Genomic DNA, 27,143 nt, shown 5'->3' on the forward strand with positions numbered 1-27,143 from the left:
ATGTTTTGCATATGGACACCTAATCATTGTGCTACTAAGGCAATTGGGCATGCAATTAGGTCACAATTTAGGGGTCCTTACTATCACTACGACGAAACACCAGAGGAAGTCCAACTTAAATGGTGGACTGAATTTAAGGTAATCTTAACATAACATTTTCACTCATTTCCATTTAAGCATTTATTATATTCATCAACTTTTATTTAAATTTTGTTGTTCTTTTTACATACTCGAGTGACTTGGGCCCCTCATGATGAGTGGCAAATTAGAAAAGTATAGGAGTCAAAGGTGAGAAAACGCCTTTCTGATATGCTTGGTAAAGCTAGGATGAAAGCGACTAGACCTAACTGGATTAGTGAACAAGCATGGATTGGTCTTTTGGACTATTGGGATTTAAAAAAGTTCAAAGAACAATCAATCCAAAATAAATTGAATAGGTCATCGACTCGAGGTGCGGCATTGCACTCTACTGGTCGTAAATCACACCTTGACATTACATTGGGCCTAGTAAGTATCTATATTTTTTTGCATAAGCCTAAATTTAGTAGATAATATCTAATGTTGGTAACTTTTCCATTTATTTTAGGAATGAAAATTTGGTCGGTCGGTTCAACCCGACGAATTATTCATAGCCACACACACTAAGAAGAATGGACTTTGGTAGATAGTCGTGCCAAACACACTTACGTAAGTTATTACTCTACTTTTGTATACATGATTTATATTTCTAACTTATTATTTGTTGAACCAAGTGTTGTTCAAGCTTTGAAGAATCCAAACCCTTTGAAGGATGTTGAAGGCTAGGTTGTGCTTGTTGTTGCTGAGTTGTCTTAGGTAGGATCTGGGGTAGATTGAGTTTTGTAATCCACTCTTGATTGAATCCAAAGCATAGGCATTCTCAATCTTTTTAAAAGAAAAGTGTTTTTCAAACTAAGTGAAAAACAACCGATTGTTTTGTCGAAACAACCGATTGATTCAAGGAAACAACCGATTGTTTGTTTTGGTACCATAACAGAAAAATGGTTTGTGATTTGACTAAGTATTAAATGTTTTTCTAACTGTTTACTCCAGTTTTTAATTCTTTGACCAATCTTTAAAGGAAATTAATAGTTTGTTAATATTTGATAACAAACAACAACTTTGATATATACAGAAAAACAGATTTGAGTTTTTCACTGATTTTGAGTTTTGAAAGAGTTGAGATTGCTAAGTTTTTTAGATTGATCAAAAAGTGTAAGCTAGGATTTCTGCTTGTATTGATTTCAGATTTTCTTCTGTAACAAGTGTAATCCTTGTATCTGTTGAAAGAAACTTTGTGTGTTTGCTGAGAAGTGTTGTGTGTTCTTGAGGGGATCAAGATCAGCATTCTTAGTGTTGGTGTGTTGGCCAAGAGAAGTGTGTTTCTTGAGGGGATCAAGGTCACTTTCTTGGTTGTGTTGTAAGTGATCTAGGTTTGATTACTTAGTGGTGTTCCTCAGTGGTTTCTGAGAAGACTGGATGTAGCTCTGGGTTTAGAGTGAACCAGTATAAATCTATGTGTGCATTTTCTCTATCCCTTAACTCTTTAAATTCAGTTTTGATATTTGCAAACTGGTATAAACAACTGATTGTTTCTTCGAAACAACCAATTGTTTTTCTGGTGCTGTGCTTTTTGCTTTGTGTTTTGAAAAACTGATTTCTTTATCAATATATTCTCGAAGCAATTTCATTCAAGGCTTAAAAGTTTTCGAAATCCCTCTTTAAACCATTCACCCCCTCTAGTTTAAAGCCATACATTCTAACAATTGGCATCAAGAGCTTGGTTCTTGAAAGTTATTCAAGTTGATCCAAAAACCTTTTTCTATGGTTGGAAAACAATCTTTTGAGGAAGGTGCTTCAATCTACAAACCACCTTTATTCTGTGGATTGAATTACAAGTATTGGGAAGCCATAATGAAAATCTTTGTGGAATCTATTGATCAAGGAATTTGGGATTCAATTGAGAATGGTCCTTACATTCCAAAGTTTAAAAAGAATGGTTCTTTCATTGCAAAACCTTGGTCTCAATGGACCAATGATGAATGTAAAATGGCCAAGCTTGATTGTACTGCTCAAAACATCATAGCTTCTGCACTAGATACTAATGAGTTTTTCTGGGTATCAAAATGCAAAACTGCTAAAGAGATGTGGGACACACTCAAGGCTGCTCATGGAAACAATGAACAAAAGGAGGCAAGGTCAAAGAGTCAAGCAAGAAGGAAAAGAAGGCAAAACAATAAAAGCCTCAACCTCTGCTTCATGGCCAGAAAGGAAGATGACTCAAGCAGTGTAAGTTCATCTAACTCATCAAATTCTGAAAATTATGGTCAATTGCTTCAAGCCTTTCAAGAAACGCATGAAGAAGCCAACCAATTGGCCCTCTTGAACAATCAGTTAAAGGAAAAGAATAGCTGGCTTGAAAACAAAGTCAAATCACTGGAAGAGGAATTAGAAAATTCAAAAACATATTTTGAAAACCTTGAAATTGTTTACAAAAACTCCTCTTGCAAGTGTGATACTCTTGTTTGTGAAAATTGCGAAAATCTTGAAAAGAAGGTCTACTATCTTGTTAAAATTGTGGATAAGCTTTCCAATGGTCAATCCAACTTTGAGAATGTCTTGGCATCTCAAAACTGTGTTTTTGGAAAAGCTGGATTGGATTTTAACCCACAAAACAAACAAGATAGATTTTTGTTCCGTCCGGTTGACCGGGACGTCTTCGTGCGCGACCTCAACCGTCAGCTAGGGACTCCTTCCCACTGATTGCCTGTGGATTCCTGCAAAAAAGAGGACAAAGAGGCGCCCTAGCGGCCGTTTGCACTCCGACGCTCAAGTCAGCCAGCAAGAAACACCAAAAACTGTCCACCTACGTGTCTGAGCACCGCGTGTGGTACTCTGAAGGTGGTAAAAGAACTGTGTATATTTGTGTGTTGTCTCCTTCTGGCAAAAATATTTCCCCAGTCACTTGTACGTAACCTTAAAGCACGAGCAAGCAACTAGAGAGTTCTCTGGTAAATTTGCCGAAAGTTCCAACCCTTTTTCCAACATTCTCCGCGCTATTTAAACTACCCAAGCATTTAAAGCGTCTTAAAGCGCTTTTAATCACAAACGTAACGCACTCATTAAAGCGCTTAATTAGAAAACGTAGCGCATTTAAGACGTTGAAACGCTCGGGAGCCATTATAGTACCTGAATGCTCAAAAGGGAAACTGTATTGAATGACTTTTAATTACCTGGCACCTGACTGAAAGGTGTTTCTATTCTGGCATGGCTGTCGTACACGTGGAGGGCCTCACGACGCCATGACCCCATCTGGGGCGCTCCTGCCCACCTGGGGACGTTTCTACGTGTGAGTCCTCCTGTTGGGAGTGCTACTGCGCTAGGGGTGACTTTTTGGGTGCCAACTCATGCCCCCAAGTATCTAGTCACTTACTTTGAGAGCGTATCTGCCTTCCTTTTGTACTCTGCACCCGGTTGCCCTGGGCGTGACTTTCCTCTTGAGTCGTATCTGCCCCACAGGCGTCTCTGGGGCGGCAGGAGCACTTCACGAGTGATGGATATCCACTAGGAGAGGATTTTATTAATGAAGGAAGAGGATTTTCACCTACACATTTGAAGTTCTTCCTTCTAGTCTTCTCACAAATTAAAAGAAGTCAAAGAGAAGATCAAGCCTAAAGATAAAGAAGTCTACAAACTCTCAAATAATAGGCTTCATATTAAATATCTCTCTTTATAGTTTCTTTTAAATTGTAAATAATATAGAATAATGTTTAGAAAGGTGCTTAGAGGGAAACATGAGACACCTCTTTTGTAAAAGCATCTTTAGGCTTTAGCTTAGCAAATTCTAGAAGCTTGGGGAGTGAGCTTAGTAAGGGGAGTGTGATCTTAGGAGTTTTTTGGGTAGCTTAGGGAATAAGCTATGTAAATGACCAGCCCTTACTCCTATAAAAGGAGGGCTTAGGTCCTTCACAATTCAGATTGGAATTTTATAGTAGAGAGACTATACTCAAATTTGGTGAGAATTTGTGAGTTTTGAGTCTTCTTCTTCTTTGCCTTATCTTGTGAGCTTTGGTGAGCTTCAAGTGGTGGCACTCCATCACTTATCTTGGTTCAAGGTTCCAAGTGGCGTGAATGGCTTCTTCCAATTCTCAAAATCCAGCAAGCATCTTCTTCTATAAGTGTTCTTCTTCCTTTTGTCCAATTTCCATTCGGTAGCTTAATTTCCTAGTGTTTTCCTTCATTTTTCTACCGTTTACATTTCTGTTTTCAGCTTGGTTTCCATTTATTATATTCGGTTCAGTAGCTAGCTTTTCAATTCTGTCCAGTTTTTAATTCTTGTTCTTCATTCCTTGTGTTTGATTCAATTTGACAATACATGGACTTCCATATGAGTCTTGGTTGGTGCTAAGTTTTGGTGAGTTCTTGAATTTAGAACATTGATCCAATTCTAAAGTAAAGTGCCTTTCAAATCCAGCTCAAGTTGCTCCTAAGAATGTCAAGAATCATGTGTTCTTGTAGTTACATTCACATCATGTGGTATCTAGAGTCTAGGCTTGTTTTTGCTTAATTCTTGAGTTGTATTGCACTTCACTTTCAAGAGCTCTTTAATTCAAGTTGTTTACCATTCTGTTTTAGGATTTATTTTGAGTTTTCTTGCTGTTTTCTTTTGTTACACCATGTTTTTGTGAAAAGGACTTTAGCACTCATTGTTCATATGAGTATGGCTGCTCTTTTGGAATGGCATTCTCCTTCCTAGAGCTGACCTTAAGCTTCCTTTCACTTGTGGTTATATCTTGTTATATGTCTTTTAATTTTGTAATCATGTCAAGTTTTGTCTTAGTCATGTTATTCCATAATTGTCATTACTTCTAGTAGTACTTTTATTGCTTTAATTGTTTCTTGCTTTGGTTTACTTTCTGTTTTTTGATTTTATTGCTTGATCCTTTGTGCATTTTCCTTTTTAGATTTGAGTTCATGCTTGTATTTTCATTCTATACAAGTTCCTTTACACAATTTCCATTATGTCTTTGCTAGTTCATCATACTGTTTTTCATTCCTAAATAGGCTCCTCTGTTTTCTTACAAACGTGCTACTGTTTTCAATTTACTGCAATTAATTGGCTCATAGGAAATTTCTGAAAATTTGGATTTACACACTTCAAAGTGTTACAAAAGCATAGAAAAAAGAATCACTCAAAAATTCCAAGTACACAAAAAATGATAAATAAAATACGAAAAGTGTACAATACTGCCGAAAAGAATACGGTAATTGGGCAGCAATTTTGAAAAATTTATTTCTCTCAATTGGCTTACTGTTTTTACCTCATTCCAGTGCCATTTTTGAGTTAAGACATTGAAGTTTCTGTGGTTAATTTTTCACATTCCAGTTCGCTTTCAATCGGTACAGTTAAATCTGTAAACATAGCACAGTTTGCTTTTAAAAAAAAAAATTCCAGTAGCTGTTTTCTGTTTTCTTTAATCTACTCTAGCACTTTTCTTTAGGACTCTTTTTGTGTGCCTTCTTTATTCATTGAGTTCCTTATTTTTCTTGATTGTCTTTCATTCATATTCTTTCTAGTTTGTCATACATTACTCTCTGTTTTTGGTTTAGCTTTTATTGTTTACACCTTTTTCTTGCTTGTCTTTTTGTTCTTCTTAAAGTTGTGTGGAGACTTGTTCTTAAGTAAGTTGGTTTGCTGTAACATATTTCACTTGAAGCTACTCCATTTCACAAGCAAGGCTTGGTTGAGGACAGAATATTTTCTTGGAGTGGTTTGAGTGCTTTCTTGGGCATTTTCCAGCAACCTATATCTCACTGTTTTTAATTGTTTAACAAGTTTCTTTCACTGTTTTTGTTTGCTGTTTTTGTGTATTTTCTGCTCATGGCTCATTTCTCTAGTGGAGAATCCTCCAAACCGTGCTCACCACAAAAGGCAGCCCTTTATGAAGACTTAAAGAATGCCAAGCAATCCAATGCTCACTATCTTGAGGTGATAAGGAAGATGGAAGCACGGCTCCAAAGTTTGGAGTTAAACCGAGAAGAAATGCATCAAAACCGTGAGAGAAGAACTCCTCCTCCTAGTCGGCATTCTTCAAGGCACTCCCATGGTTATTATGAAGATAATCCAAGGCCAAGACATCATCACCATGAAGAGAGGCGCCAACATGTGGCTGGCCCTTGTTCTCCAAATGTAAAACTTCCTAGTTTTAGTGGTGATAGTGATCCCAATGTATACTTAGGATGGGAGGCTAAGGTTGACCAAATTTTTGATGTAAATGGGGTTAGGGATGAGCATAGGGTTAAGTTAGCTTCTTTAGAATTTTTGGACTATGCCATGCAATGGTGGCATCAATACCTCATGGACATTGACCTACACAAGAGGCCGCCCGTGGTCTCTTGGAACGATTTGAAAGCATGTTTACGCGCTAGATTCGTACCCCCACACTTTAGGAAAGACCTAATGTTGAAACTCCAACGGTTTCATCAAGGCACGCTAAGTGTGGATGATTACTTTAAACAACTAGACACGCTTTTAATTCGACTTAATATGGATGAGAGTGAGGAAGCTAAGATAGCTAGGTTTGTGAGTGGCCTTCGAAGGGACATTCAAGACGTGGTAGAGTTACAAGAATATTCTTCTTTGGAAAATGTGGTGCACCTTGCTAGCAAAATTGAAAATCAACTTGCAAGGAAAAATGCTTTCAAAAATTCTTCTAAGGATAACTACTACCACTCTTCTTGGAAAAATAAAAATAACTCTTTTTCAAATATCCCTTCTAAGGACTCTACTTTCAAACCTAGAGAGTCTAAGCCTTCCACTTCCAATTCTAGGCCTAAATCACCACCTAAATCGTCTAGTAAGAAGTGTTTTAAATGCTTAAGCTATGGACATATTGCTTCTAATTGCCCTTCTAAACGAGCTATGTATATGCATGATGGGGTAGATAGTAGTGAGCATGGGTCCGAATCTTCTAGACATTCCTCACCTTCTAGATCCCCAAGTGAGAGTGAAAGTGAAAGCCCACATGAGGGTGACCTATTAGTATGCATGCTTGGACAAGTTTTAAAACCTTTTGATGAAACTCAAAGAGAAAATATTTTTCATTCAAGGTGTCTTATTAGTGATAGAGTATGCTCTTTGATTGTGGATGGGGGGAGTTGTGCGAATGTGGCAAGCACAAGAGTGGTAGACAAACTTGGATTGCCTACCATCTCTCATGCCAAGCCCTACAAGTTACAATGGTTGAGTGAGGTGGGTGAGATAGTTGTTAACAAGCAAGTCCTCATTACATTTTCTATTGGTAAATATAAAGATGAGGTCTTGTGTGATGTTGTCCCAATGGAAGCCACACATATTCTTTTAGGTAGGCCATGGCAATTTGATAGAAAAGTTTTTCATGATGGCTTTACCAACAAAATGTCTTTTCACTTCCATGGACACAAAGTCACTCTTAAGTCTCTCTCTCCAAAGGAAGTACATGAGGACCAAGTTAAAATGAGAGAAAAAAGAGAGAAAGAAAATGATATAAAAAATTCCAAGAGAAGCCTTCTCATGTCCACACAACAAGTTAAAAGGGTAGTAGTTACTCAAAAGCCTATTTTTTTAGCTATTCCTAGGACTATTGACTGTGAGTCGGCTAAGGATAGTCCCACATGTTTGGACAATTTGGTAAAGGACTGTGAAGATGTGATTCAATATCCTCCTAAAGGCTTACCACCTTTAAGAGGGATTGAACACCAAATAGACTTAATGCCCAGGGTTTCTTTACCACATCGTCTAGCATATAGGACCAATCCCAAAGAAACTCAAAAAGAAAATGAAAAGGAAATTGAAGTACATGATAAACCGAGTCTTAATACCTTCTCAACTCAATCACTTTTGTTGACTCGTGCTACGCCTACAAGGTCTTCTTCTTCTTTCTCATTTTCATTACCTAAGGTTCCTACTTCCACACCATATTGGATAAAGAATGTTAAGGATGATTTTTTCATATTTCCTATTTTACCAAATAATATCATTCCTAAACAATCTTTTCCAACATGGTCTGTGTATAGACCATCTTTTTCTGAACTCCCAACATTTCAAAGTGATAAGTCATGTTTGCCCATTTCTTCTTGTCTTCTCTTATATAATAGCAAACTGACTTTGTTTTATGCAGGAGTACTGAATTCGTGGACGAATTCTCTCCAACTCGGGGAGTATGATGGATATCCACTAGGAGAGGATTTTATTAATGAAGGAAGAGGATTTTCACCTACACATTTGAAGTTCTTCCTTCTAGTCTTCTCACAAATTAAAAGAAGTCAAAGAGAAGATCAAGCCTAAAGATAAAGAAGTCTACAAACTCTCAAATAATAGGCTTCATATTAAATATCTCTCTTTATAGTTTCTTTTAAATTGTAAATAATATAGAATAATGTTTAGAAAGGTGCTTAGAGGGAAACATGAGACACCTCTTTTGTAAAAGCATCTTTAGGCTTTAGCTTAGCAAATTCTAGAAGCTTGGGGAGTGAGCTTAGTAAGGGGGGTGTGATCTTAGGAGTTTTTTGGGTAGCTTAGGGAATAAGCTATGTAAATGACCAGCCCTTACTCCTATAAAAGGAGGGCTTAGGTCCTTCACAATTCAGATTGGAATTTTATAGTAGAGAGACTATACTCAAATTTGGTGAGAATTTGTGAGTTTTGAGTCTTCTTCTTCTTTGCCTTATCTTGTGAGCTTTGGTGAGCTTCAAGTGGTGGCACTCCATCACTTATCTTGGTTCAAGGTTCCAAGTGGCGTGAATGGCTTCTTCCAATTCTCAAAATCCAGCAAGCATCTTCTTCTATAAGTGTTCTTCTTCCTTTTGTCCAATTTCCATTCGGTAGCTTAATTTCCTAGTGTTTTCCTTCATTTTTCTACCGTTTACATTTCTGTTTTCAGCTTGGTTTCCATTTATTATATTCGGTTCAGTAGCTAGCTTTTCAATTCTGTCCAGTTTTTAATTCTTGTTCTTCATTCCTTGTGTTTGATTCAATTTGACAATACATGGACTTCCATATGAGTCTTGGTTGGTGCTAAGTTTTGGTGAGTTCTTGAATTTAGAACATTGATCCAATTCTAAAGTAAAGTGCCTTTCAAATCCAGCTCAAGTTGCTCCTAAGAATGTCAAGAATCATGTGTTCTTGTAGTTACATTCACATCAACGAGTCAGGCTGCCCTTCACTGGTACTATTACTATGGCCTTGAAGCCACCTTTTCCTTCTCTTTACCACTGCCCCGTGCTATTAGGACCTGAGGCCTTCCCACGGCGTCGCTCCCTCCATGGTCTTTCCTACCCATGGGTATCGGGGAACCACACCGCGATTGCCTTACTTTAGCGCTGTTTGATCTCGCGACACCTTGGTTGGGCGACGCCTTTACTTAGGCGACGCCCTGCCTTGGCGACGCTTCCTCTTGGCGTCTCTCCAGCGAGGCGATGCCTTGCCTTGGCGACGTTTCCTCTTGGTGTCTCTCCAGCTAGGCGACGCCTCGCGTTGACTTTGACTTTGACTTAGTCAACGCCCGGGTACGGGACGGTACACAAGCCCCCCAGTCTTAAGCTGAAGACTTGTCTTCAGCGTAAAGACTAAAGCCTCGCCTACGCCATCCACGTGCCCTCCCGGTGACGTGCCATTCTCTGCTGACTCAGCAATTTTTCGAATTACTGAAGTGACATTTTCTGAACCACAGGGGCATTCTTAATGACTGATTGGACATTCCCTGAAATGAGGATGATAATACCTTTTGGGCTACCCTTGATCGCGCGCCACGTGGCCCATCGCGCGGCCATCCTCTAGGGACCTTTGCGTTTCCCTTGGGTAATTGATCCTCTGACGCGTGGCGCGATCCCACGGCCTTAGGTTAGCGCCTCTCGAGTTGCGAGATGTAACGTTTAAGTTACTCCAAGCCCCGCGCTTACCCTACTGTTACATTCATCCACTCTGTAACTCCACACTGTTCATCGCCTTCAAAATCCCTTCTGCAATCGCGATTCTCTCCTTGCTGCGCTCGTCTACTGCCTCCACTCCAAGAACAAAGGTACGATCTCGAGCATTCACGACTCTTCCCTTTCATCGCATTATAGGATTCATTGAACTGCCTGGGACTGTTGTTATTCTCGTTATTACTGCATTTCTCCGCTTCTTCTTCCTCCTCTGATTTTTCTCGCGTGGGTGACGCTTCCTGGGGTTCTTTCCCCTTCTTGCCATGGCGAAACTTGCTAAACCCTTTTTCTTCTCTTCTTTCTCCAGCTATCTATTTTCACCATGACGCGCACGAACGCGGAGCCTGATCCTTCTCCCACGACCCCCGAGTCCAACTACAAAGCCTTCTACCCCTGGGCCCCCGACGAGCTCCTGAGTGAGTGCACCAGCCTGACTTCCTTCCAGGACCTGGAAGCTCACCGGGGGGATCCTCATTTGTACAACTTTAACGCCTTCTGCCGCACCCACGACGCCCATATTTCCGTCCGTCCCGGCAGGCCTGGGGAACCTGTTTGTTTGGACGACAGACCTAGAAAGGGGAAACCCTTTTTCTTCATGTTCCAGACCGTGTTCAAGCGCGTAGGAGTGCGTCTCCCGTTCACTCCCTTCGAACGAGAGCTTCTTACTGAAATCAACACTGCCCCCGCCCAGCTTCATCCCAACAGCTGGGCATTCGTGAGGGGCTTTCAAATTCTTTGTGGATACCTGGGCATTCCCCCTTCTATAGACATCTTCCTACATTTCTTTGAGGTGAAGAAACAGGGGAAAAGCTTCTGGGTAAGCTTTTCCGGGATCGCAGGCAGGATCCTCCTATCCCTTTTCTAGAATTCTTATAAAAACTGGAAAGGGAAATTCTTCAAGGTGTACAGCGCCAAGCACGATCCTACAGCTTTGGATGGCTTTCCCCTTTACTGGACGGAGCGCCCTAAATTGCTCAGGGCCAAAACCCTGGAGGAGCTATCTCCCGCCGATAGGGAGGTAAGCAAAGCCTTGGCGGGGTTGGGGATCGTCTTTGATACCTTGAAGCTGGTCGCTAGCGAGTACAATGCTCACGCCCTGACAACCTATTTTGGTAAGGGGTTCTTCCCTCATCTTTCTTGCTGTGAACAGCCTGCCATCGAGTGTTTGTTTCCCCATACTATTATGCTCGTTTTACGCTGTACAATGTTACTTGCATTTCACGTCTCTTCATGTATCGTGAATTCGCATAGCTGCTTTAGTACTAACCCTTGCTGTTTGGCCTGTCTTGATGTAGGATCGGTGATGGGCGCTTCCAAGAGAATGATGCTGGCGAAGGCAATGAAGGAGGCACGCGCCGCCAGGGCGGGCGCCTCCTCCACCCCTGCTGCCGATCCTGTTCCCCCACCGACCGTGTCACCGCCACCTCCCCTCACTGCTGAAGCTCCCTTTAACCCGCCTCCGTCATCTCCACCTGGTCCTGAAACGCTTCCAACTCCCAACTCTCCTCCGCCTATCGCCGCCGTTCCCCTAGCTGCAGCCTCGTCACCAGCTCCAACCCCTCTTGACAAGGAAAAAAGGGTTTTGGAGATTCTATCAGATGATGAGGACTCCGAAGGCGTGGCACCCTTCAGAAGAAGAAAATCCGCGCGGGTTCCTCTTCTGGTAGAGACGTCGCCGCAGGGAGGGAACCCCTTCATGGACAACCCTCCGAGTGCAACCTCACTCCCTCCCCTGACACTCCAAGAGGAAAAGGGCGAAGGCGCCGAGTCTGCCCCGCCTCCGCCGCCGCCAGAAACCACTGCTTCCCCGGCTCCCGGCGCTGCCGCCCCCGATTTCATCGCCATCCCTCCTCCAATCATGCATCTGATGAGGGGTTTCAGTGGCGGGAGTATGCCAGAGGGTACCGACAGGAGGGAAGGCATGCCTTTCTACTTGGGGGCCTTCTTGGCGGTGGCTCTTGAATGGCGCTCCCAGGCCAGAAACGCGGTCTTGCAAGCTCAAACTCTCCAGGCCTTGGAAACAAAGGCAACTACCCTGGAAGAGGAAATGAGGACCCTGGGACGCCAGAACGAAGCCTATCAAACTTCTCTGAAACAAATACAAGAGTCCAAAGCAGAAACAGAGAGGCAACTGGCAGAGGCATTGGAGCTCCAGGCTGGCTTCTACACTCGGGAGGTTGCTCTCCAAGTACAGGTAACAGGTCTTCAGGAATTGGTCAAAGCGGATGCGGAAACTCAAAAGGACCTGAAGGACCGCTGCTGCGAACAGGCTGCCAAGATGGAGCGGATGGAGGGGGAAATGGCCACCCAGACCAAAGTTATGGACCTTCTCCGAGCTGACTACGACAAACTACAGGTCGAGGTTAGCCGGCTTCGCGTGGAGAAAGAGGCTCTGGAGAAGCAGGTGACCTCTGGAGATGCCGCCATTGAGGAGCTGGAGAAGGAGAAAAAGTCTCTTATCCAGGAGATGGCGGGTACTTTCGAGGAGGGGTTCCAAGAGGCCCTGACCCAGGCGTCCTGCGAGAATCCTGGCATCAACCTTTCGAACTGCGACCCCACACACCACGTCGTCGACGGGAAGGTCGTGCCCATGGACTTGGATGACTAAACCGCTGCCTCTCACCCGCCACCTTCCCCTTCGAGCTTGACTCCTTTATTCTTTACCTTCGTTTTTTGATTTTATCTGTTAAAATTTGTAATTCTTTGAACTATCCGTACTCTTGTTACTGATTTGGGATGTTCGTATGATTGCCTTTATAATCTTGCCACATACGATTCTGCTTATGCGATCTCATTCTCATCTTTTCCCTTCACGCGCTTCGACTATTTTATCTGTGTTTCGCCCATTTCTTTCACTTTGTTGGGCGATTTTGTATGATTGGGAAAGGTTGCACGTCAACCCTCACGCCCATGGAGAGGCTCACTTAATGATGCCACATCGTCCACGGGACGTCTCTGATACCGAAAGGTCCTTTCTCTGATCCTCAACGCTCGGCGCCCACGCCTAAGGAGAGGCCTGCTACAGCAGCACCGTATCGTCCCCGGGTGTCTAAAACGCTGAGTGCTATGGGGGGGGTATGTTCCCTCCATGGTCTTCCCTTCCCATAGGTATCGGGGAACGCCCTGCCAGTGATTTGCTGGCGTTTGGCGGTCTCGTCTCCCTCCACAGTCTTTCCTACCTGTGGGCATCGGGGAGGCGACGCCTGTGTCTAGCTTTGCCTTCTTTGATTTCGTCTCCCTCCACAGTTTTTCCTACCTGTGGGTATCGGGGAACGCCCTACCAGTAATTCGCTGGCATTTGGCGATCTTATCTCCCTCCACAGTCTTTCCTACCCGTGGGTATCGGGGAAACAACGCCAGTAACTAACTCTGCTTCCTTCACTTTCGTCTCCCTCCACAGTCTTTCCTACCTGTGGGTATCGGGGAAGCGACGCCGGTTGATATTTGGGTTGGCGACGCCCGTGACGTCTCACGCTGGTGTCGCCCTTCACATCCTTCCGGGCGACGCCTCGGGCGTTACCTTTACTTCGACATTGACTTTGATTCTTGCCTTGGTCGATGCCTGATGGCAGCGAAAAGCCCAAGGCTTTGTCTGTGCCATCTACGTGGCGCTCCTTGTATAGCTGATGGGACATTCCGTCATTCGACTTGATCCACGTGGCGCTGCTTGTATGGTTGATGGGGCATCTAGTCATTCCATTTTCTGACTCCTGCTGTACCCCTGACTCACTTTCGACGGCGCATCGTACCACTGGATATTCTGCTGATACGACGTTTTCTGATTTAAACCAGTGGTGCCAGCGTCATCCTTTCATCTTCTGCCACGTGTATCAATCGTGCGGGCATCCATTCACGTCGTGTGGCGCTCTAACCGCTTTATTTAACTCTTCAAGCTCTGGAACTATCTTCATCATTTTCTCACTCTTCATAACCTACTTGCGTTCTTTCTTCTTGCACCCTTCCTTTTTGCACCCTTTCTTCTCTGTCGAAGGGTTGTTCTAGTCTTTGCTCCCCTCACTCAACTCTTGCATTTCTGGCAGTCCTAATCTTGTTAAAGAATGTCATCTCACGCTGCTTCCTCCAGAGTTCGTCCCAAAGACTTGTACCCTTGGGCTTCGAATGAACTTCTTGACGAGTGTTCGTGCTTACTCTCTACCAGGGCCATACGGGAGCACAAAGGGGAGTCATGTTCCTATGACCACCGGGCCTTCGCGAGGAGGCATGACGACGACATCGCCGTGCTCCCCTGCACTCTAGGGGAGCCAGTATGTGGAGACGAACGGGCCAACGACGGGGTCCCTTTCTTTTACTTTTACCAGGTGGTGTTCAAGACCATCGGGGTGCGCTTACCCTTCTCCTGGTTCGAGAAGGAACTGCTGTCGGAGATCAACGTCGCTCCGGCTCAGTTGTACCCCAACAGCTGGGCCTTTGTCAAAGCCTTCGATGTCCTCTTCGGGTTTTTGGGTTGTGCACCCTCGGTTGACCTCTTTCTTCACTTCTTTGAGGTGAAGAGGCAGAGACACAACCTCTGGGTAACTCTCAGCAATGTACCCGGAAGAGTTCTCTTCACACCCTTTCAAAGCTCGTTCACGGGGTGGAAAGGCCGGTTCTTCAAGATCTGCCGTACTGATCTTGTTCCCGACGCCCTGGATGGGTTTCCGCTGTACTGGGTGAGAGAGGAAAAGGTCCTCAAAGCCAAACCCCTCAAGAATCTAGCTCCAAGTGATCAAATAGCTTGCCGGATTCTTGCTAAGGCGGGAGGTTTTGACTCTGCTACGGTGATCAGCCTGGAGTTCAACGCTGGGACTCTTGAGAATTACATACATAAGAACCACTGCCTCAGGAAACTCGACCTTCGCTGCTTTCTAACTGTGCCTGTCTTTCTTCATGGTGTCTCTAACACGTCTTTTCCCCTGGTGCAGGTTCGAAGCTAAACCAAGAAAAGAGGACACGACTTACTCGAGCGCTGCGGGCTGGAAAAGAGGCTTCGCCTTCCTCCAGTGATGACTCTGATGAGCGCTGAGAAATGGCCTGTTCGTGTTTTTGCATGATTTGTAGCGTTTGTGTCGTTTGTGCTGTTCCCATTGTACTGAACATTGCTTGTAACAACAATTTTTCAATGTCATACTTGATTTTTGTAACGCTACTTTACTTTGCATATGCTTCATGTACTGCGCGCTTTCTTTTCGTCTCGTTCTTCCAACGATGCATGCCTTCACTTCACTTGGGCGACGCCCTTATCTTAGGTGACGCCTTCTTTCTGGGCGACGCCATGACCTGGGAAACGCCTTCTTTCTTGGCGACGCCAAGACCTGGGCGACGCATCACATTACTTCTGACAAGGAAAAATAAAGGCTGAAAACCAAGGCACTTCTTTTTCTCAACTGGTTTTTCCTTTTATTAGGGTGACCTCGTTAAAAAACCCCCGAAAGGGAAAAAGAGCGTCCCCTTCAACTAAATTGTTACATACTGCTTACATAAGTCAACTGAAATAAAATTTTAAGTTGGCTGCATTCCAACTGCACGGGATAGGGCCTCCATCTAAGGTCTCCAGGTTGTACGAACCATTGCCCTTAGCCTCAGTAACCCTGAAGGGTCCAGTCCACTTGGGAGACAGCTTATTCTCCAACTCGTATGGGTGGGCTTTCCTCATCACTAGGTCGCCCACCTGAAACTGTCGCGGCTTTACCTTAGAGCTATATTGCCGCTCTACTCTTCTCTTCATCGCTTCAGCTTTTATTCTCGCTTCTTCCCTGGCCTCTTCTAGCAGATCGAGGTTTACCCGCCTCTCTTCATTGGACTCCTCCACCACGAAGTTTTGAAAACGTGGTGAGCTTTCATGTATTTCTACTGGAATCATCGCGTCCGACCCGTAAACCAAACTGAAAGGCGTCTCCATAGTAGAGGATTGGGGGGTGGTGTGATAGGCCCATACGATCCTTGGTACCTCTTCCGCCCACGCCCCTTTGGCTTTCTCCAACCTTCTTTTTAACCCCCTCGGCAGAACTCTGTTTGCCGATTCTACCTGCCCATTAGTCTGGGGGTGCTCAATTGATGCAAACACCTGTTTGATCCCTACTTCAGCACACAGATTTCTCAACTGCTGGCTGGCAAACTGGGTCCCGTTGTCAGATATCAGGCGCCTAGGTACGCCGAAGCGACACACAATGTTTCTCCACACAAAATGTTGTACCTTATGCGCAGTGATCTGTGCCACGGGCTCTGCCTCTATCCACTTAGTGAAGTATTCGATGGCGACGATCAGATACTTCATTTGCCTGATTGCCAGTGGGAAAGGGCCCAAGATGTCAATTCCCCATGTATGAAAAGGCCACGGGCTGTATATGGACCGCAACTCTTCTGGCGGCGCCTTGTGCCAGTCGGCGTGCTTTTGGCATTGCTTACACCGCTGGGCGTGCCGTGCGCAATCCTCTTTCACTGTTGGCCAGAAGAAACCTGCGCGTATTACCTTGGAGGCTAAGGACCTTCCTCCCACATGGCTTCCGCAGATGCCTTCGTGTAGCTCCGCCATTATCCTGGTGCACTCATCGCCACTGACGCATGTTAGGATAGGGTGAGTGAAGCCGTGCCTGAACAGCACCCCATCCACCAAAGTATATCTTGCGGCATTTCTTTTGACTTTTTTACCCTCTTCAGGGTCCACTGGAAGAGCCCCATCCGCCAGGTATCGTTTATAGGGCGTCATCCAGGTGTCTCCCCTGGACAAAACGCAGACCTGCATCTGCTCTTCTTCAGGCACACCCGCGTATATGCTGATGCGGGGCGCCCTCTGCGTATCTTGGGTCAAAGAGGAATGACTCCTCGGCCTTCCCCTTGATGTATAAATCTGGAGGACATCCACCCTGTTGTCTTCCACGAAACGACGCGGAGCTTTGAGGGTTTCCTGGATCACTGTCCTCTGTCTACCCCCCTTGCCTGAGTTGGCCAGCTTTACGAGCAGGTCAGCTCTGGCATTCTGCTCCCTCGGGACGTGTATCAACTCAAGAGCATTGAACGCCCCCCTCAACAACTGGACGTATTTTAGATACGCTGCCATCTGTGGGTCCTTCGCCTGGAACTCACCCGACACCTGTCCTGTAATCAACTGAGAATCGCTCTTCACCAGGAGGTTCTGTGCGCCCATCTCCTTGGCCAAGAGCATTCCTGCTATCAGGGCCTCATATTCTGCCTGATTGTTACTTGCCTTGAAGGCAAAACGCAAGGCCTGCTCGATCAGTATGCCGTCGGGTCCCTCCAAAACTATTCCTGCACCGCTCTCTTGTTGGTTTGAAGAGCCATCAACCGAGAGCAGCCACTGCGAACCCGCTTCCACCTCTTGCTCACCTCCGGGCGAAAGTTCTGCTACAAAATCTGCATACACCTGCCCCTTGATGGATCCCCTAGGCTCGTACTGGATGTCGAATTCTGACAGTTCCACTGCCCAGCGTACCATTCTTCCTGCCACATCGGGTTTCTGCAGCACTTTTTGTATAGGGAGATTGGTCATCACCACCACCGTAAAACTGTGGAAGTAATGACGGAGCCTCCTAGCAGAGAACACTACCGCCAGCGCCGCCTTCTCTAGTGCTTGGTACCTCGTCTCAGCCCCCTGTAAGGCCTTACTTACGAAGTAGATGGGCTTCTGACTCTGGTCCTGCTCTTGGACCAACACGGAACTGATGGCCCGCTCTGTTACAGTAAAATACAACCGGAGGGGCACGCCCGTTACCGGCTTGCAGAGGACTGGTGGCGTCGCCAGGTACTCCTTCAGTTTAATGAAAGCCGCTTCGCATTCATCAGTCCATGCAAAGCGACTGTTTCTCTTGAGGCACTGGAAGTATGGGTGCCCCTTTTCTCCTCCGGCCGAAACAAACCTCGAGAGCGCCGCCATCCGCCCCGTCAACTGTTGCACCTCCTTAACTGATGTCGGGCTCCGCATGGCGATAATAGCCGCACATTTGTCGGGGTTCGCCTCTATCCCCCTCTCGGTGAGCAGAAAACCCAAGAACTTACCGGCCTCTACCCCGAAAACACACTTCTCGGGGTTCAACTTGAGGCGGTACTTGGATATTGTGTGGAACAGCTCTTCCAGGTCTGCCATGTGCTGCACCTTATTTTGCGACGCCACCACCATGTCGTCTACATAAGCGTACACATTCCTCCCAAGCATTGGCGCCAGGACCTTGTCCATTAGTCTCTGGTATGTGGCGCCCGCATTTTTCAGCCCGAAGGGCATCACCTTATAGCAGTAACTGCATGTCTCGGTCATGAATGCAGTCTTGCTCTCGTCTCTTGGGTGCATCTTAATTTGGTTGTACCCTGAAAAGGCGTCCAAGAAACTTAGCACCTTGCTGTCGGACGCACTGTCTACTAAGGCGTCGATGCTGGGCAACGGATACGAGTCCTTTGGGCATGCCTTATTCAGGTCCGTGAAGTCAACGCACATCCTCCACTTTCCGCTCGCCTTTTTCACCAAGACGACGTTGGCGAGCCACTCAGGGTACTGAATCTCCCTGATGTGGCCAGCGCTCAGCAACTTCTGCGTTTCGTCTTTCACCACCTGTTGTCGTTCCTCATTGAACTTCCTCCTTCTCTGACACACGGGGCGGACCGTGGCGTCCATGCTGAGGTGGTGACACAGGAAATCGGGGTTGATGCCTGGCATATCCGAGGCAGACCATGCGAAGGCATCCAGGTGGCGTGAAATCACTCCTGCCACCCCCTCCTGTTCCTCTGGGCTTAGCGAACTTCCTAATTTGAAAGTTTTGCCGCCAATCTCCCTTTCTATGGCGTTAGCTGCAGGCTGTTCCCTGCTATTATCTACGACGGGCGCCGCCTCTTCCGCGAGCGCCGCGGCGTCAGGGCCTTCCTCCATTGGCACATCTGCTTCGGGCATCGGCCCAACGGGCGTCGCCTCAATCATCGTCGCGTCCACGCTTGGCGGACGCTCATACACCATGAATACGCCTCTCTTCGCTTTCAGACTGTTTTCATAGCATTTCCTCGCCTCCTCCTGGTCTGACCTGATGACTATCACCCGACCACTGAGGTCCGGCAGCTTCATCTTCATATGACGGGTGGAGGACACCGCGCTCAGACGGTTCAACGCCGGTCTGCCCAGCAAAATATTGTAGGCGGAATTAGCGTTCACGACGAGGTACCGAATGCCCTCGGTGCGGGAGGCCTCTCCGTCTGTGAACGTAGTTCTCAACTCCAGGTACCCCCGGACTTCTACCTGGTTATCCCCGAACCCATACAGGCACCCAGTATAGGGACTCAACAGATCAGGGGACAGCCGTAACTTATTAAAGGTCGACAGAAACATGACGTCTGCCGAGCTCCCTTGGTCAACGAGCACTCTGTGGACCTTCCTTCCAGCTGTGACGACTGAGATGACAACGGGGTCGTTGTCGTGGGGTACCACATCCCGGAGGTCTCTTCTCGTGAACACAATATCTGACTTCCAAGGCTCCCCCAAGAGCCTCTCTTCGACTGAATTCACCCCCCTCGCGTATTTCTTCCGCTGGGAGGCGGTGGGTCCTTCGCCGGAAAAACCTCCAGCAATAGTGTGGACCTCGCCAAGCACTGGCATCTCGTGTGCTGGCTCCTCTGCCGGCGGCGGCAAGGTGGCGGTCGTTGTGGTATCTGCGACATAATCTTTCAAAACCCAGTCCTCACCAGCTCATCTAGCTGGTAACCCAACGACAGGCAATTATCGATTTGGTGCCCGAAAGCCTCGTGGAATTCGCACCAAGAGTCTTTACGGGGCCCCAACACCTTGTCAGTCTTCGCCGGTCTCCTCAGCCTCTCAGCTATGTTGGGCACGGCGATTAAATCCTTCAACTCAACCACGAAGTTGTACCTCGCCGGTCTTGCTCTTTCTCTAGCGGGGCGTTCGCCTCCTGCTGGGCCCCGGGGCTGGGGCTTTCTGGCCTCGTAGGGGCATCTCGCCTCTGGCTTCTTTCTCCCCGTCGTGGTCTCATTGACTCTGACGGGTTGAACACGCGCCGGTCCCCTCGGGCGTGAGGGCACGGCGCTGGTGCGCTTCACACAGACCTCCCCTTCCGATGCAATATGCTCTACCGCCCTGCGCCGTAATTCAGCGAAAGTCCTAGGGCGATTACGGATGATGGATTCTCCGAAGGGGCCGGGGCACACGCCTTTTACAAATGCGTACACGATCATAGGCTCCTCTGTCGTGCCAACCTTCACGACCTGGGCTCCGAAGCGATTGATATACTCCTTTAGGGTCTCTCCCTGATACTGCTTTACGTCGAACAGATCATAGGAGACCGGCGGCGGGGCCTTGTTGGCTAAGTACTGTTCTCGGAACAATCGCGACAATTGGCGGAAAGATGTGATATGACCTTCTGGGAGGCTAATGAACCAGTCCATAGCCATCCCGGTCAGGGTGCTCATGAAGAGCTTGCACTTGGCAGCATCAGAACCGCCTATCAGGACCATCTGCGTGTGAAATGCAGCCAGGTGCGTCTCTGGGTCCTCCATCCCGATGAAGATCACCTTGGGTCCCGCGAACGTGTTTGGGATCGCTGCGTCTAGGATCTCCTGCGAGAAAGGAGTGGAAAACTCCCTTGGTGGGGAGTGGTTCTCCATTTCGTCTTGCCCAGGTCGTCTCCTATCGTTTCTCAGGCCCTGGCGCAACTCCTCATTCACACGGTGGAGCTCTTCGTTCCGTTCATGCGAGGCGTCAAGGTTTGCCTGCATGCATTCCTGCTCCATTTTCGAATCTGCCATGTCCTGCTGCAGCCCCCTCATTATTTCCAGGACTTGCTGCATGGATAGGTCTGCTGGGGCTGCGTGTGCTGCTCTTCGTCTGGTGGGGGGCATTGTCACTCCAACCTCCTTCAACGTTATTGTAACTTGGTAGATTTTCTCGAACTTGTGATGGGACTGATGTTTTATATCGGCCCCACGGTGGGCGCCAAATGTTCCGTCCGGTTCACCGGGACGTCTTCGTGCGCGACCTCAACCGTCAGCTAGGGACTCCTTCCCACTGATTGCCTGTGGATTCCTGCAAAAAAGAGGACAAAGAGGCGCCCTAGCGGCCGTTTGCACTCCGACGCTCAAGTCAGCCAGCAAGAAACACCAAAAACTGCCCACCTACGTGTCTGAGCACCGCGTGTGGTACTCTGAAGGTGGTAAAAGAACTGTGTATATTTGTGTGTTGTCTCCTTCTGGCAAAAATATTTCCCCAGTCACTTGTACGTAACCTTAAAGCACGAGCAAGCAACTAGAGAGTTCTCTGGTAAATTTGCCGAAAGTTCCAACCCTTTTTCCAACATTCTCCGCGCTATTTAAACTACCCAAGCATTTAAAGCGTCTTAAAGCGCTTTTAATCACAAACGTAACGCACTCATTAAAGCGCTTAATTAGAAAACGTAGCGCATTTAAGACGTTGAAACGCTCGGGAGCCATTATAGTACCTGAATGCTCAAAAGGGAAACTGTATTGAATGACTTTTAATTACCTGGCACCTGACTGAAAGGTGTTTCTATTCTGGCATGGCTGTCGTACACGTGGAGGGCCTCACGACGCCATGACCCCATCTGGGGGCGCTCCTGCCCACCTGGGGACGTTTCTACGTGTGAGTCCTCCTGTTGGGAGTGCTACTGCGCTAGGGGTGACTTTTAGGGTGCCAACTCATGCCCCCAAGTATCTAGTCACTTACTTTGAGAGCGTATCTGCCTTCCTTTTGTACTCTGCACCCGGTTGCCTTGGGCGTGACTTTCCTCTTGAGTCGTATCTGCCCCACAGGCGTCTCTGGGGCGGCAGGAGCACTTCACGAGTCAGGCTGCCCTTCACTGGTACTATTACTATGGCCTTGAAGCCACCTTTTCCTTCTCTTTACCACTGCCTCGTGCTATTGGGACCTGAGGCCTTCCCACGGCATTGCTCCCTCCATGGTCTTTCCTACCCATGGGTATCGGGGAACCACACCGCGATTGCCTTACTTTAGCGCTGTTTGATCTGGCGACACCTTGGTTGGGCGACGCCCTGCCTTGGCGACGCTTCCTCTTGGCGTCTCTCCAGCGAGGCGACGCCTTCACCTAGGCGACGCCTTGCCTTGGCGACGTTTCCTCTTGGCGTCTCTCCAGCTAGGCGACGCCTCGCGTTGACTTTGACTTTGACTTAGTCAACGCCCGGGTACGGGACGGTACAATTTTCAAAATCATTTTCGAAAATGCCAGAAAAACAACTGATTGGACCATCGAAACAACCGATTGTTACATGCTTTTATTGCATGAAAAGAGGTCACCTATGGGGACAACAACACGGGAAGGATTCTTGGGAGAGGATCCATAGGAGACAAAGACATGTTGGTCATCCATGATGTGCTCTATGTAGAAGGTCTAAAGCACAATCTGTTGAGCATTAGCCAACTATGTGACAAGGGATATCAAGTGATGTTCAAGTCAAACACATGTGAAATCTGTTTACCCAACACTACAGAGGTAATGTTGGTAGGTAAGAGAGTCAATAATGTGTATCTTTTAGATATCTCTTCACCATGCTCAATTGGTTGTCTTCTATCCAAACAAGATGAATCTTGGCTTTGGCATAAAAGAATTGCTCATATTCACATGAATCACTTGAACAAGTTAATTTCAAGGGATCTTGTGATTGGGCTACCAAAGCTCAAGTTTGAGAGGGACCATATTTGTGAAGCTTGCCAAAAAGGGAAACAAGTGAAAAGTTCTTTTAAAATAAAAAATGTTGTTTCTTCTTTAAAACCCCTTGATCTTCTTCACATGGATCTTTTTGGACCATCAAGAACTATGAGCCTTGGTGGAAATTATTATGCTCTTGTTATTGTTGATGACTTTTCTAGGTTCACTTGGACTCTTTTCTTGGAATCAAAGAGTGATGCCTTTTCTGCATTCAAGAAGCTAGCAAGAAGGTTGCAAAATACAAAGAACAACAACATAGGCTCTATTAGAAGTGATCATGGAGGAGAATTCCAAAATGAGAAGTTTAGCAAGTTCTGTGAAAAGATGGGGATTTTGCACAATTTCTCTGCACCAAGAACTCCACAACAGAATGGTGTGGTAGAGAGGAAGAACAGGTCTCTTGAAGAGCTAGCAAGGACAATGCTTAGTGAATGATCTCTTACTAAGTACTTTTGGGCAGATGCAATGAGCACTTCTTGTTATGTGATGAATAAAGTGCTTATTAGGCCTATTCTAAAGAAGACTCCATATGAACTCTTCAATGGAAGGAAGCCTAACATCAATCATCTCAAAGTCTTTGGCTGCAGTTGTTTCATTCTCAACAATGGAAAGAAAAGCTTGGGGAAGTTTGATGAGAAAGCGGATCTTGGCATCTTCATAGGGTATTCTCTCACAAGTCATGCATACAGAATCTACAACAAGAGGTTGATGACTATAGAAGAGTCAGTTCACGTTGTCTTTGATGAGGTAGATCGCAGAAACATCCAAATCCCGAAGATCAGTGCTGAAGAGGGTGAACAGAGCATCAGTTTGGTGAAGCTGGAAATCTGTGCAGAAAAACAACCGGTTGATTCGCAGAAACAACCAATTGAAATTCTGCAACAGAGTGAGTTGCCCAAAGAGTGGAGGATTCCTAGAGATCTATCAGTGGAAAACATCATAGGGTAGATAAAGGAAGGTGTCTCCACACGTAGCTCCATCTCAAACTTCTGCAGGCACACAGCTTTCGTCTCACAAATTGAACCAAATTCAATTGATGAAGGTCTCAAAGATGAGAAATGGGTTGAAGCTATGCATGAAGAGTTGAATCAGTTTGCAAGGAATGAGGTATGGTTTCTTGTCCCTAGAACAGATGAAATGAACATTATAGGTTCGAAGTGGGTGTTCAGGAACAAGTTGGATGAAGATGGTGTGATCAAAAGGAACAAAGCAAGGCTAGTTGCCAAAGGATCAAGAGGAGGGGATAGATTATGGTGAAACCTTTGCCCTTGTTGCAAGGTTGGAGGCTGTAAGGCTGCTGTTGGCTTTTGCTTGTATGAGTGGTTTCAAACTCTTCCAAATGGATGTCAAGAGTGCCTTCTTGAATGGTTACATCAATGAGGAAGTGTATGTGGATCAACCACCGGGCTTTGAAGATCATCAACATCCCAACCATGTCTTCAAGTTGAAGAAGGCTTTGTATGGACTGAAGCAAGCTCCAAGGCAGTGGTATGAGAGGCTTAGCAACTTTCTGCTATCTCATGGTTATGAAAGGGGAATGGTAGACAAGACTCTCTTCATCAAAAAGTCAAATTCAGAAATAATTCTTGTGCAAATCTATGTTGATGACATCATCTTTGGTGCTACACAAGATAGTTTGTGTGAAGAATTTGTGGCTGCAATGAAATGTGAGTTTGAAATGTCTATGATGGGAGAATTGTCTTTCTTTCTTGGATTGCAGGTTAAGCAAACAAAGGATGGGATCTTTCTATGTCAATCAAAGTATTGCAAGGAGATTTTCAAGAAATTTGAAATGGAAAGCTGCAAAGAAGCAAGCACTCCAATGCCATCAAGCTGCTACATGGATGCTGATTCTGCTGGAAAGAGTGTAGATCAAACCAAATACAGAGGATTGATTGCCTCTTTGCTATATCTAACAGCAAGTAGGTCGTACATCATGTTTGCGGTGTGTCTATGTGCTAGATATCAAGCAAATCCTAAAGAGTCAACTTCAAAGCTGCAAAAAGAATTCTGAAATATCTCAAAGGAACATCATCTGTTGGATTATGATAGAAAGAGCTCAAGTGGCACTTGCCACCTTCTTGGCTCAAGCCTAATCTCATGGCATAGCAAGAAGCAAGCTTGTGTTGCTATCTCTACTATTGAGGCTGAGTATATTGCTGCTGGAAGCTGTTGTGCACATATTTTGTGGCTCAAACAACAACTTGTTGACTTTGGATTGAAGATCAGCAAAATACCTTTGATGTGTGATAACACAAGTGCCATCAATCTTACCAAAAATCAGATTCAGCACTTTAGGACCAAACATATTGAGATAAGGCATCATTTCATCAAGGATCATGTAACAATGGGAACTGTGAAGTGAAGTTTGTGGAGACCAAACTGCAGTTAGCTGACATCTTCACTAAACCACTACCAAAAGAAAGGTTCTTCTTCCTAAGAAATGAGTTAGGTATCCTTGATCTTAATAATCTCTCTTAAATCTATTTTAATTACATGTTAAAGTCTATTTGTGAAGACAAATAGGGGAGAATTAATTGTTCATGTGTATCCTTATCTGAAACTGTTTAAATTTGTTTAAACCTCTGATATAAAATTGGTTTCTACTCCTGCTGATAGAAACAACCGATTGTTTCGAGTAAACAACCAATTGTTTATCAGGTTTTATGTTTTAAATGTGTGAAAATCTAACTTGCTGCTATAAGAAGCATTGGATGGTAGATATGCTATTTTTGCAAGTATTGCTTGAGATTCAATCAGATCAAACACAAGCACCAGGGATTTGTCTTCATCAAATAGGGGGAGATTGTTGAACCAAGTGGTGTTCAAGCTTTGAAGAATCCAAACCCTTTGAAGAATGTTGAAGGCTAGGCTGTGCTTGCTGTTGCTGAGTTGTCTTAGGTAGGATCTGGGGTAGGTTGAGTTTTGTAATCCACTCTTGATTGAATCCAAAGCATAGGAATTCTCAATCTTTTTAAAAGAAAAGTGTTTTTCAAACTAAGTGAAAAACAACCGATTGTTTTATACTTAAGCGTTTTTAGAAAATGTTGAAAACTGTTTTTCAAATGGTTGAGCTGTCAAAACCAAAACAACCGATTGATTCGAGGAAACAACCGATTGTTTGTTTTGGTACCATAACAGAAAAATGGTTTGTGAGCATTAAATGTTTTTCTAACTGTTTACGCACCAATTTTTAATGCTTTCACCAATCTTTAAAGGCAATTAATAGTTTGTTAAGATTTGATAACAAACAACAACTTTGATAAATACAAAAAAACATATTTGAGTTTTTCACTGATTTTGAGTTTTGAAAGAGTTGAGATTGCTAAGTTTTTGAGATTGATCAAAAAGTGTAAGCTAGGATTTCTGTTTGTATTGATTTCATATTTGCTTATGTAACAAGTGTAATCCTTGTATCTGTTGAAAGAAACTTTGTGTGTTTGCTGAGAAGTGTTGTGTGTTCTTGAGGGGATCAAGATCAGCATTCTTAGTGTTGGTGTGTTGGCCAAGAGAAGTGTGTTTCTTGAGGGGATCAAGGTCACTTTCTTGGTTGTGTTGTAAGTGATCTAGGTTTGATTACTTAGTGGTGTTCCTCAGCGGTTTCTGAGAAGACTGGATGTAGCTCTGAGTTTAGAGTGAACCAGTATAAATCTATGTGTGCATTTTCTTTATCCCTTAACTCTTTAAATTCAGTTTTGATATTTGCAAACTGGTATAAACAACTGATTGTTTCTTCAAAACAACCGATTGTTTTCCTGGTGCTGTGTTTTTTGCTTTATGTTTTGAAAAAATTATTACTTTATCAATATATTTTCAAAGCAATTTCATTTAAGGCTTAAAAGTTTTCGAAATCCCTCTTTAAACCATTCACCCCTCCTCTAGTTTAAAGCCATACATTCTAATATTATTGTCCCACTTACAATTTTCACAATGAACTAGGAAACCTACCATGAGCGATTGAAAGCCCTCCAATCAGACAACTCTGAAGGATCAACTTCCAACAGTCAACCGATCAATCCAACAACAAAACTTCAATGTTGGAAGGATGTTGTTGAAGGCAAGAGTAGAGGTCGATGTTATGGCATTGCCGACTTGGCTTCCAACATTTGCCATGGAGTGTCTTCCCTAACCCAGCCTTCAATACTTGCTCCTTCCAATGATTACTTTTCTCATAATGAATAACTTCATCAACAAGTGATGCAAGCAAATGAAAGAGTCGATCAAGCAACTCAAATAGCTGCTCAAGCAAGTCAAAGGTTTGCAATGTTGGAAGATAAAATAAAGTTCATGGAGCAAAAGTTAACCATGATGATGGAGTGACAACAGGGTGACACCTCAACAAGCACAAGTCAGGTTCACCCTCATTATGCTCGGAACTTTGATGATCAACCCCTGCCTTGAATTCATCATTTTGTAAGTTTTCTTAAAACAATATTTGTGTATGGTACTATAACTTGTTTTTCCTTGTATTAA

The 27,143-nt window shown here is 45.1% G+C and overlaps 1 pseudogene; it reads left to right on the plus strand.

The window, feature by feature from the left end:
• On the plus strand, positions 1-26,990 carry LOC150028809 (uncharacterized; annotated as a pseudogene).
• Positions 26,991-27,143: the final 153 nt, after the last annotated feature.

This window comes from Phaseolus vulgaris, chromosome 3 (assembly GCF_051622355.1).
Source record: "Phaseolus vulgaris cultivar YP4 chromosome 3, ASM5162235v1, whole genome shotgun sequence".
Lineage (NCBI taxonomy): Eukaryota > Viridiplantae > Streptophyta > Magnoliopsida > Fabales > Fabaceae > Phaseolus > Phaseolus vulgaris.